The sequence below is a fragment of the Vigna angularis genome, chromosome 2, assembly GCF_016808095.1.
Source record: "Vigna angularis cultivar LongXiaoDou No.4 chromosome 2, ASM1680809v1, whole genome shotgun sequence".
NCBI lineage: Eukaryota > Viridiplantae > Streptophyta > Magnoliopsida > Fabales > Fabaceae > Vigna > Vigna angularis.
Window position 1 is genome coordinate 32,037,990 of NC_068971.1, and position 13,171 is coordinate 32,051,160.

Here is a 13,171-nt window from a genome sequence, read left to right on the forward strand (position 1 = left end):
TTTCCATTGATAATTTGAGTGGGCTCATATGGACTGCTAAGAGTAGCATCCCATACTCCTTTATCCACGGATTCAAGAAAAATCTGTATCCTGATTTTCCAAAAAGCATAGTTCTCACCAGCAAATAGAGGTGGTCTATTTGTTGATGCACCTTCACCAAAGGTTTGAGAAGTGAAAGCCATTTCTCAAGATCGAATCGATTAACTGGAAATAGTAATCAATTTGTTTTTCAAATATTTTATGAAAACTAGCTCTGGTTCCAATTGTTAAAATAGAATGACTTAGTTTCTCACACCAAGAGGCGGGTGAATTGGTGAAATGTAAAAAATATAATCTTTCAAAAACTATTTCACAAAATAAGATGCTTTTACACTTTTCTTGAATTGCAAGTTAAAAGATATGCAATGCAGCAGTAAACTTAATCGAATATACTAACAACGTAATTGACTTAATAAAATAGTGTAAGGATTAGAAAATTCAAACGTTGATTTTTATACTGGTTCGACCAAGCCTATATCCAGTGTCCTTCCAACCACAGGAAGCAAATACACTATAAAGATCAAGGTTTTTACAATAAGATTTTTAGAGAGACCTCACGTCAAAAGTGTAAAACACCTCTCTAACCCTCTAATACAAATATAGGCAACAACACAAACAAGACCAGCAACAAGAACACCTTCTTCTAGTGTTGTCAACACTCAATTTCGTCCGGATTGACTAAATAATTTGTTTTATTGTTTTATCCTCATAAAAGGAAAAATTAAAAAAAATGTGTGTGTGTATAAAGAGAAAAAGTATATAATAAAAATTATTTAAAAAAAAAAAAAAAAAAAGATGAAGCGTTCGTCCTCATTTGAACGTTCGGTTCTTCCCACTGTTGCTGCGAGCGTTCGGCCAGTATTCAGCGTTCGTCCTCTTTGATCAAGCGCTCGTCCTCGCCTTTATGTGAACGTTCGTTTCAAGCCGTTCGTCCTCTTCCCTGACTGACCGTTCGGTTTCTTCAACTGTGCAACCGTCCGTCCCAAGCGACATCTAGCGCTCCAATTGCTGAACGTTCGCCCTATACCGTTCGTTCATCATCGCCTCAGCTTTAGGACGAGCGTTCGCGTTCGTTCTCGAGGATCGTTCGTCCTTTGCACTGTTCAACCGTTCGGCATTTCGTTTCCTATGGACGATCATCATCAACCGTTCGGCCTGACAAGTGAACGTTCGGTTTTCTGTGGTTGACCTTGTGAACGTTCGTTCTCTTCTACTGTTTGCGTTCGGTTTTGATTCGTTTGTTTTACCTTGAACGTTCGGTATGGGCGTTCGTTCATTTTCGTTAACGTTCGTTCGTTTTGGTAGCACTCCTGTATTTGACCGAGCGTCCAGAAGTTGGTGGCTACATTTTAAAATTTGTCTGAGCGTCACAGCAAAGATTCCCACCTTCAGTTGCTGCCACTGTCCGCCATTAGCCGTCTGAAGAGCCACTTACAATATGGGTTTCCGGCAGCATTTAAAAAAAAAAGGGAAGAGAATCATTTTGCAGGCACTTCCACCTGAGTCTGCCTCCCATTCATCTTGCTCCCACTTACCTTCAACACCCTGGCTTCCACTCCACACCAAGGCGGCAGAACAATTGTTGGGCACATGGTGAAGCAGACACGCGGCCAGTAGGAGAAACCACTTACAGTATGGGTCTTTGGAATTTAAAAAAAAAGGAGAATAAATCCGCTGGAGGTCCACCTGAGTTGGTCTCCCACGAGCCCCCATCTGACACCTGTACAGGTTCATGATAGCATCTGTAAAGCCTGCGACGCCACTACAGCATTCATCCACTACCTGAGCCACCAGCTGAACCTCACCACTTGAGGACCATCACTAAAAAAAAAAGAAAATTCCCTAACAAACAAAAAAACCCTCTCCGCCACCTTCTCTGTCAAGGACACACACACGACGACCATCATCAAACACACCAGTAATAACCTCCAATAATCACTTCCGCATATTCGTCTGGAACACCGCGACCTCCGCCCAGAAACCATCCGACGCACTCCGGCCATCCACACACACTGCTATCACCCTTCCCTTTTCATTTTCACGGCCAAACAAACTTCATCACTTTCAACATCTTAACCTCACAGCCACCAACGTTCACCATCTTCATTCACCAAGAAAAATTAAAAGAAAGAGGAAACTGAAAAAGAGGAGGAGGCAGAAGAAACATCATTTACTAAAGAGAGGGAAGTAAGTAGAGGGGAGGGTCCACTTTCGGGAAGCCAGAGACATCACAGGAAGGAGGAGGAAAGCCAGAAAAAGAGGGGGGGGGAGGTTGAGATTGGTGGCACGTCTTGGAGGCTTTCTCGGGTCCAATACAGAGAAGATGAACAATTGAAAGTGAAGCACATAGCCTTGCACCACAGAACTGATATGTTAAGAAGCTTTGACAAAGGTCCAGCAGCAATGAAGTCCAGTCCCTCCATTACAAGATTCAAGTAATCAAAGACCTCCTCAACACCAGATAGAGAAAGGAGGGAATGGAATATGCTGTTTTGATCCAAATCAGAGATGACACAAAATTAACTTAACACTAGCTAGCCTTGAAGAAGCCTCCTGTAGTCAGCAAAAGGAGGCAGCCACTTTGGAGAAAAGAAGAAAACATCGGCTTTCCATACAACAACTTCATCCACGGCCTGATGATTCACGGTTCAGTAGCAGTTTGTCACGCCCAGCAGTTTAGAGGAAGATAAACATTCAACACCAGCCGGCTGGTCCAGCAAATGGTCCAACAGCTTGGAGCGTCACCGGGCTACGAGAAGGAAGCAAAGGAGAGGACATTTTACTGGAAGAAAGAAGAATTAGTATAGAATCATTGGGGACGCGAGGTCAGCAATAGCAAACGAAGCTTCAAAAGGTAAGCAATCCTTTGCACTCCCTGTCTTACTGGTTTGGTTACTTGTCTTTGAGTATGTCTCTTTTACGTCGCCCTTAAGCATGTTTCTGTTAAGTTTCCCTTGAATATGTCACTGTTATGTGGTTGCTATGTGTTAAGCTTACGTGTGTTAAGTTTGCATGTGTTGTTGTTTAATGGCTAGTGTTGTAAATATTTGTACATGTCTGTTGTTACCGAACATCAATCTTCATCCCTTCATGACACTGAACGACAAACACCAATCATCCATATTCACCCATTGCCATAAGTCATATTGACACCCGCGGCCTGCACCTATCATTTTCATCACGTTCTCTTTCTCCATTATCCCCTATACCCATATTCGCCCATTCCAGCCCACCATCTTCATCCTTACCATTCGACCAACAACATCTCTATCATCTCCAACACTGCTCCAACACTGGACCTATAACTCTTATACACATCAACATCATCCTTTTCATCCTGAGACCTCACGGCCATACCCCCTTCCCTCTTCGTTTTCACAGACAAACGCCCATTCTCAGCTTCATCCATATACCACCTCCAACATCATCTCTTCACCCTTACCCCTTATACACAGCCAACATCACAATCTCCATCCTTACACACGGCCAGCATCTTCAACTTCATTTCCACCTCCAACACCACTGCTACTGGGAACACCCATCATTTTCATCCTTTCCTATTCATTTCCACCCCCAACACTTGACCTTCAAGCCACCACAACCATCGTCTACACCACCTTCAAACCAAATCACCCAGCCACCTTGCGCCATTATCACTGAGACTACTGGCTCATCACCATTACCTCCCACCATACACTAACCATGAAACCCGATACTGTCGGCCATTAACGCCACCATTGGAAGCCGTCAGCTTCCTTACGCCACCACGGCCTCACATGCGCAGATAAGAGAAAGAAAAGGGCAGTGTGCGATCAGAGGTGACTCCCTCTCGGCTGGGATGAGAGAAAAAAGAGTTGGGTTGAGTATGGCCAATGAGAAGAAGAATGGAGGTGTAAGCAGACCCCTAACGGTTTCAGAACAAAGAGACGTTGGACCTAGCTATTGGGCCGCAGTTTTCTTTTCCTTTGTGCCATATGCGAGATTCCATTCACACCCCCATTCAGTTTGGGTTTAAGTCCGTTCGTTTCTACAAATAAAAAAATGAAAGGGGAATTGGACCTTACTCATATTTCGGATGGCACCCCATTTTTGTCCCTGCACCTCTGATAGATTACAAGTTCAAGAAAAGAGTTATGGCTCAGACTAAAGGAGCTCCATTTTCACTCGGCACCCCTGGTTTTATCTCTACATTTTTTATTGGGCTATTCCTTTTCTTTTTGTTTTATTTATTTATTTATTCGTTCTATTTTGTGTAATCCCCATGTAAGATAACCCTTATCCCTCTGTACTGTTTTTATCTTGTTTATTTATCTGCATACCCTCACTTTTTTATAATGAATAAAAATTACAAAAATAAATAAATAAAATAATAATAATTCTCTTTCTTCAAAATACCAAAAATATGTTTTAAAGGTTTAGGCACATGTGTGATCGCACGCATCGTCCTTGTGCCGAAAACCTTTTCTCTTTCTTCAAAATATCAAAAATACGTTTTAAAGGTTTAGGCGCATGTGTGATCGCACGCATCGTCCTTGTGCCGAAAACCTTTTCTCTTTCATCAAAATTACAAAAAAATATATGTTTCAAAGGTTTAGGCACATGTGTGATCGCACGCATCGTCCTTGTGCCGAAAACCTTTTCTCTTTCTTCAAAAATACCAAAAAATATGTTTTAAAGGTTTAGGCACATGTGTGATCGCACGCATCGTCCTTGTGCCAAAAACCTTTTCTCTTTCTTCAAAATACCAAAAATATGTTTCAAAGGTTTAGGCACATGTGTGATCGCACGCATCGTCCTTGTGCCGAAAACCTTTTCTCTTTCATCAAAATTACAAAAAATACGTTTTAAAGGTTTAGGCACATGTGTGATCGCACGCATCGTCCTTGTGCCGAAAACCTTTTCTCTTTCATCAAAATTACAAAAAATACGTTTTAAAGGTTTAGGCACATGTGTGATCGCACGCATCGTCCTTGTGCCGAAAACCTTTTCTCTTTCTTCAAAAATACCAAAAAATATGTTTTAAAGGTTTAGGCACATGTGTGATCGCACGCATCGTCCTTGTGCCGAAAACCTTTTCTCTTTCTTCAAAAATACCAAAAAATATGTTTTAAAGGTTTAGGCACATGTGTGATCGCACGCATCGTCCTTGTGCCGAAAACCTTTTCTCTTTCTTCAAAAATACCAAAAAATATGTTTTAAAGGTTTAGGCACATGTGTGATCGCACGCATCGTCCTTGTGCCGAAAACCTTTTCTCTTTCTTCAAAAATACCAAAAAATATGTTTTAAAGGTTTAGGCACATGTGTGATCGCACGCATCGTCCTTGTGCCAAAAACCTTTTCTCTTTCTTCAAAAATACCAAAAAAATATGTTTTAAAGGTTTAGGCACATGTGTGATCGCACGCATCGTCCTTGTGCCAAAAACCTTTTCTCTTTCCTAAATAAAAATAACAGAAATGTAAAAATCATCAAAAAAACTAAAAAAAACATGCCTTTTTCAAAACTACAAACAATATCGCCTGCAGAACTACGTGATCCTTGATTCTCCATCAAAAGTGGAGATACGTAGGAGCAAGGCCAGTCCTTGTCAGGCTCACTCTTCCAAAAAATCCAAAATTTATCCAAAACAATTTCTCAAATAATTTTCCAAACAATTTTCTGAAGCAGTTTTTCCAAAAGAACTACGTAACCTTGATTTCTCACATGAGAATACGTAGGAGCAAGGTCAATCCTTATCGGGCCCAAAAAGCTAAAAAATATTGTTTGTTTCTTTCGAGTTTTATTTTAAGGGAAAGTTAAACACTTTGAAAACCACATCCACATTCGCACATTTAGTTAAAGGTACTGCCTTAGGGCAGGCGTTGTAGGGTGCTAATACCTTCCCTACACGTAACCGACTCCCGAACCAAGAATCTGGTTCAATTTGACCATGCCTTATCATTTTATGGTTTTTCCGTAGTTTTCCAGAATAAACTATGGTGGCGACTCCAAAATCTCTTTTCAAAATATATATTTATTCTTCTTTTATTGGATCGTCGTCCCGTCGCGATTCCGGTTGCGACAGATGGCGACTCCGCTGGGGACCACCAGAGAGTCAGGCCATTTAATTAGATGTGCAAATTCAATGTGGTTTTTCTTTGTGTTTTTCTTCCCTTTCTTTTTCTTTATCTTTGTTTGATTTTTTGTCATAATTGTATGTGTGTTTGTTTTGATTATATTGAACCCTAGGGTAGGAAACATGTTATATCTGCCTGGGAATTTTCTGGTTGTTTTGCAGGTGAGGGTTTGGGGTGTACAATTGCATTCTCCCTTCACACACACACAATATGCATATCATGAGTGGGGCCCTATACCCGGGTCTGAGCGCAACTTAGAAATAGAGGGGTTGTGTAGCGGTGTCATTTGGGACATACTTCCTGTTTGGCTATCGTGAGAACCCCAGCCAGAGTCTGTTCTCTTCATTTGTGTCTCCACATCTAGTTGATTACTCTGACTGTTGTGGAGAAACGGTGAAAAGAGTCATAGCTCTGGTGGCCTTAATTTAAGCATTAGGAAGCTATCCTTGTGAGTGCATATATTTGGCCTTAGAACTTCAGTCATCCAACCTTTGATAAGGCACAAAAGGGAGAAATGTGTATTCTTATAACCCTCATGTTTGCTTAATAAAAATCGCGCACCGCGTACATATCATCATATCTCTTTATCTTTTTTTTTTTTCTTCTTTCTTTCTTTTGCTTTTTCCTTTTTCTTCGCTCATTGTTTTTCTTCATAGTCTTGTCACGTTTTGTGGATTCTAGTCAAAAATTATAAAGTTGTGATTAAGGCCTTAAGCTAAAAAAGGGGAATTAACATGGAATTTTGAGTCAAGAGATATTCGAGTTCATACATTTTGACGGAAAGATGCACGTCGAGTAAAGGAGGATAATATTGGTGGGGTTTAAGAATTTGTTGAGTCTGTTAGAGGTGGAGGTTCAAACATCAGCAATTACTACTTTAGCCCAGTACTATGATCCACCACTAAGGTGCTTCACTTTCCAAGATTTCCAACTAGTTCCACCAGTGGAAGAATTCGAGCAAGTCTTAAATGTGGAAAAAGCTACATACAACTACCTTGAGCAGTATATCCCTGTCTTACAGTTAGCAAGGATCAGGAAAGTACACCCAATGAAGTTGGAAAGCGAGTTCACAATCAAGGGCAAAGTGAGGGGCCTTCCTCAAAGATACTTATGGGAATACCTACATCGTTTGGCTTAAGAGGAAAATTGGGAAATGTTTACGGATGTATTAGCTCTTCTCCTCTATGGTGTCATGCTTTCTCCTAAATGTCAAGAGCCTCGTCGATTATGCCGCTATGAATGCATTTGTAGGAGACAAAGAGCGCTGTGAGAATCTAGTCAGTGCCATCCTGGCTGAAGTTTATGGGACCCTTAATCGTTGTTACGAACTTAAAGGGGGAAGGATGTTATGTTGTCTACCAGTGTTGTATATGTGGTTCATTTCCCGTGAGACTGGAGATGCCTTAAATTCCCTGTACACCATGGACGAATTATTGTGGTATATAATCGATTACAAGGACATTGTAAACGATTACCCGAGAGAAAGTTGGATTTTGTACAAAAAGTTCATCACAGGTACTCAGTCAGGTGAACATGGGTCACCATTGGAAAAAGAAGTGACTTTTAGGCATTTTTGCGCTTGTCTTAGGCTGTTCCTTGTGAACCACATGTGAAAAGAGTAAATGAATGGGCGCAACTTTGTGCAGTTTAAATGAAGAACAAGATAAATGGTGTGTCCCTTGGTAGCATAGATCGCAGATTGTATATCATTTGCAGGAGCTAAGAATGAACTTGGAAGAGTCTCCAACAAATTATAGAGATGAAGGCCCGCAAAAACGCTCGTCACACATGCAACGCCAAGTGGACGTTCGTCCAGTTCTCTGAAGACGACTCTCGTCCAGAGAGTTAAGAGGACGCTCGTCCAGTGGATAATAGGACGCTCGTCCAGATTTCAGTGGACGCTCGTCCACTCTTGATTTTTCTATGGGCGCTTTAGTCCAGAAATTCGAAGGGGTTACTGTCTTCGGTTCGTTGGAGGTGCATCTCACTTAGAGGAAAGTTTGGAGGGCTGCTAGGGCTCGTGGGAACACTCCCTTCTTCCTATTGATTTCTTCATCTTCTTCCATGGCCATTTTATCTTGTGAGGAATGAACTTTTGGGTGAAATGTTTCATCAAGTTAAAGACACTTGGGGGCAATGTTGTTCGCTTCAAGGGAGACCCAAGATTAGGGACTATTAATGGAAGTTTCCCTTAGCCAATGGATCGCAGAAAGGTTTAAGACAATCAGGTTGTAATTCACATTAATTTCCCCTACCCAATTTGTGAAAAGAAATTTCAAAATGATGAGCAATGGATAGAAACAACAATGACAAAACTAGAGAAGGAATGTTGCCATTTAGCTAAGAGGGAACATAAAGGATTGATGAGTCAGATGAAAAAGAATATGTTGTTGAACAAGGACAAGTTAAAAGAATTGGAAGAGAAGTCTCTCATAGCTAGCTTCCCTTGCCTATGGAGTTATTGAAAACATCCTTGAGTTCTTAGCTGATGTTGAGTCTGCATTGCCAATCCTTAACCCGCCTAGGGGAATTGAAACATTCCTCAATTGCTGCAAGAAATTGATCAGACAAATGAAGAATGTGATGACTAAAGCCTGCGATGGTTGACCAAGAATTCCTATGTCTCGCATTTTGGGGATTTCTGAATGATGAACCACCTTATTGACTCTGTTTCGTGTTAATTTCCAAATTATATTGGGGCAAATATTTTCACAGCTTTATAGTTTCTGACTAGAGAATTTGAACTTGGTTTTCTTTTCTTTTCTTTTCTTTTTTATTTTTTTTTTTTTTTTCTTAATTTGTTTCACAAAAAAAAAATACAGTTAAACATCTAAGACACCCTAAAGGACACGAACCAGTGGCAAAATCATGGAGAACCAAGTAGAAGTTCAAGAGGGAATGAAAGCCGATATCCAACAGCTCAAGGAACAAATGAGACAGGTCTTAAAGACCCTGGATGCCTTACAAGATCCTGGATGTTTATGCACGCAACGATCACAACAAGGAGCTCCAGAAGCACGAACTTTCCCTTCCTATGGTCTTCCCCCGAATTATACTCCACCCTCAGAAATGGATTTGAGACATCTTGACGCTCAAAAAAAAAAAAAAAAGTCAAAGGGGACACAGTTGAAGTAGGAAACGAGTTTGGGGGGCAACCGTTTGGATGGTCCTTAGGAGAATTATTGTAAGCACTAGGAGGACAAAGCCACCTGAGTTGAATAAATCTGGTCACCATGTCATCACATCAATGTTGAGGTTGTCAGGCACAAATTTGAAGAACTGTAAAAATTGTGAAAGCCATAGAAGGTGGATGAAATGCCAAGTTTGAAAATGTTGCAAAGTTTGAATAGGCTCAGATCTGATGGTACTTCCAAAATTCAAGTTTCCAGAGTTTGAGAAATATCGGGAAAGAGCTTATCCCCAAAGCCATCTATGGCAAGAAAATAATGGTTCATGCATGTGATGGAAAGTTATTAATTCTTCTGTTCTGAGAGATGGGCTGGCATTGCCTCTAATGGGAGTACTCATCTCGAACCTTGATGCATCGGCCTAGGGAGAATCCGGTGGATGGTTTTCTTGAGACAGTGCAGATATAACATGGATGAAACATCTCATAGAGCATGATAGAGAAGGAGTATGAATTATTCAAAGAATATGCCCAAGGTAGAGAGAAATTTTCTTCTCAAGTAGAACCACCTCTGAGCAACAAGAAGGTCACTACTGTACTCTACAACCATCATGAACACATGATAAGCAATGAGAGGTTGAAGGTGGAAGAGTCTCTGACAGGGTGCGGAGCTGAACCAAAGTACAGAAACGCTCGACAAAAGCACACGGACAATCACCCTATGGACGACAGAGAGTACTTCACTAAGAGCACAAGTGGACGTTCGTCCAGTGAACAGAAGTGGACGCTCGTCCTTCAGCTAGAAGTGGACGCTCGTCCAAAATGAGGCAGCCGCTCGTCCAACCAATGAAAGCGAACGCTCGTCCTTCAGCTAGAAGTGGACGCTCGTCCAAAATGAGGCAGCCGCTCGTCCAACCAATGAAAGCGAACGCTCGTCCTTCAGCTAGTAGATGACGCTCGTTCAAGAAGCGGACGCTCGTCCAAAGTTAGGCAGCCGTTCGTCCTAACTGAAGTGAACGCTCGTGCAGTCCAGCACAGAGAAGCGGACGTTCGTCCACCAACTGAAGAAATAGGACGTTCGTCCAGAAAGTGGACGCTTGTCCAAGCTCGTCCACGCTCGTGCATAACGCTTGAAACGCTCGTCCACGCTCGTCCAGAACGCTCGAAACGCTCGTCCAGCAGAGGACGTTCGTCCAGAAAGTGGACGCTCGTCCAGAAAGTGGACGCTCGTCCAGAATTGGGACGCTGGTCAAAAAAAAAAAATAAAAAAAAAAAAAAAAAATTGGACGCTCTCGTGACTCAATTATTTAACCCTTCTCTTTAAAAGATGATTCAGAGGAATTGCAAAAGCAGATCTGGACGGAGAGGAGACTAGGGATGACGCTGCAGCAGATGCTCCAAGGGCTTCCATGGTGAAAAATCACCAATTTCCACCATCTAATCCATCATTTCTCCCTTCAACTGACAACGAGATCGTTGACACATTCCTAAATACTCTGTAATCACCCTTCTGTAAGACCATGGTGAGCAGTAAAGCTTCTCAAACTTGCGATAATCCAAGAAAGAATTGAAATTGGTGTGAAGACTGAGAAGATTGTACAAGGTCTTACCATGAGAACGAATGTGATCAAGTCTGGTCTAAGCCTCGGACAAGGAGAGAAGAAAGAGCTCAATCACATCCTACGGCTCAAATACCGTTTGTCCTACCCTTTGAAAGTACTCCGAGACAAGATTGGACTCAGTCCAAACTCAACTCCCCACCAAGCTGTCGGGTAGAAAACGATTGATCAAGAGAAAAGGCCTTAGAGTTTCACTCCTATTCATATAACTTATGCAACATTGCTTCCAAGTCTTATGCATAAAAAAGGTTGTTTTCCACTTGTTACATGGAGCCTTTAAAACCTCAATACCTCAAGACTCATGATACAACATACACAAAAGGTGGTTACCACGGAGTGGCCATTGATCGTTCCAAAAGTACTGGTGGTTCAAGCGCGAAGGCAAACTTTGATTCATTCAAGATATTTAAAGTTTGAAGAAAGTTAATCCAGCACTGTGGCGAGGCGTGAGTTCATCTCTACGAGTGCCATGACGAGGGAAGAGGACTCGCGGGTTATTTGGGAAAGCATAAGTTGGAACTGATGTTGTTTTGCTCGAGCTTTAATTTGCCTCGCTATGAGGTTTATGCCCATTGATATCACGTTTTCATCCATGAATTTTAATGTGAAATTTCGTTACTTGGTATCTCCAAGGTTTACTGGAAATCATGTCCTAATAGGGTGTCGCGAAACAAAAAAAAAAAAATAATGATAATAATAAAAAAAAAGAGGTTTGTCAAAAATTCAGATTGTGCAAATTTTGTTTACGAGTTCATTGTTCCTCTCTTCCCATTTCTGCATTGTCTCATATGCATAATGTTTTCAAAATTTTGTTTTTCATACTCATGGCGTTCACTTTGGTTTTCATTTCTTTCGAAGTCATTTTTCCGCATTTTCTTTGTAAATAATTTATTTTTTGTTGAGCCCGGTTTTCCTTTTATTTCGTTCAGATTAGAAATTTTGTTTAGACTGAAATCAAAGAAAAAAGCATAAAAATCCATTTTATTTCATCATCAGAGCAAGATTTACAGTAAGGTCGGAAAGATGATTTTGAACAAAGATACCAATTTAAATACACTCATACGATCTTAACATTTGATAAATGAAATAAAAATGCATAAAAAAGATAAAAAAAAGAGGCAGATATAACGAAAGAAAGTCCAAGGTCACAAATTCAAATAAAAGCAAAAAAAAAGCGGAAGCAAAGCAAATAAACAGTGTTCAGGGTTCGATCACTGGTGATCGTTAATTTTACAGACCATGAAAATAATGAAAATAAAAAAACATCAATTTTAGCGAAAGTATTCCCGAGCTGGTTGCGGTGGTCTGAGGGAGAGCTCCGTCGAGGGAGCTCTGGTCCGGAATGTGAGAAGCATGGGTGGAGCGATTTGTCGTCCGTCCCTGTCGTCGTCAATGATGATCGGAACCGGGAACAAGTTCAGCAGCCTCGGCGCCCTCATGATCACCCAGTCGTTTTCTTTCCAAAAAAAAAACAAAAAAACAAAAAATTGTCAATAATAATAAGAGGAGAAAATTTTCAAAAAAAAAAAAAGATGGAGGTGATCAGGATACTTACCATACATGTATAGCGGCAGTTGTGAAAACTGAGTGCCAGTAGGGTCTATCTCCGCTTGCCAGCGCCTGACCCGATTGCCGTGGTTGTTAAACCAGCAGTGCACATTGTATTCAGTAGCGTCTGCGAAAACTCTTAGTCGAGACGCGATCTCGACAACTTGGGCTCTGCTGGGATGTGTGACCCCGTAATTGTAGATATGGGTCATCATTTTGACCTGATCTTCAGTAGGTCTCCACCGCTGACTGGTGTACCTCTCCATCTCCATCTCGTTCATCTTTCCTCTCTAAGTTTTCTGAAACAAAAAAAAAATATGAAAATAAAAAGAACAAAAAAACAAAACAAGCATAAAACAAAAGGTATTTTCAGTGTTTTCTTTTTTCGTTTTTATTTCCTTTTAGTTTATTTTGTCCAGTTGGTCTTTGTTATTTCAGTGTCCGGTCTCGGATCTGTTTCACGGTCCTCGCAAAGGTTCCTAAACGGATCTATGTCCTTTTGTCCTTGTCCATATTGTCCTTGTCCGGTTCATCATTTAAATTTATCTTTTTAAGTTTTCTGATTTTATGGGGTACGTGGCGTTGTTCTACCCGATTGTCTCTGCCATACCTTCAAACGAAGGGAGATGAACGTCTGGTTTCCAGCCTATATACCCCTTAAGTTTAAGACAGTTGTGTTTTTAAGTGTTTTAAGTTTTTTTAAAAATTAAAAAAAAAGAGAAA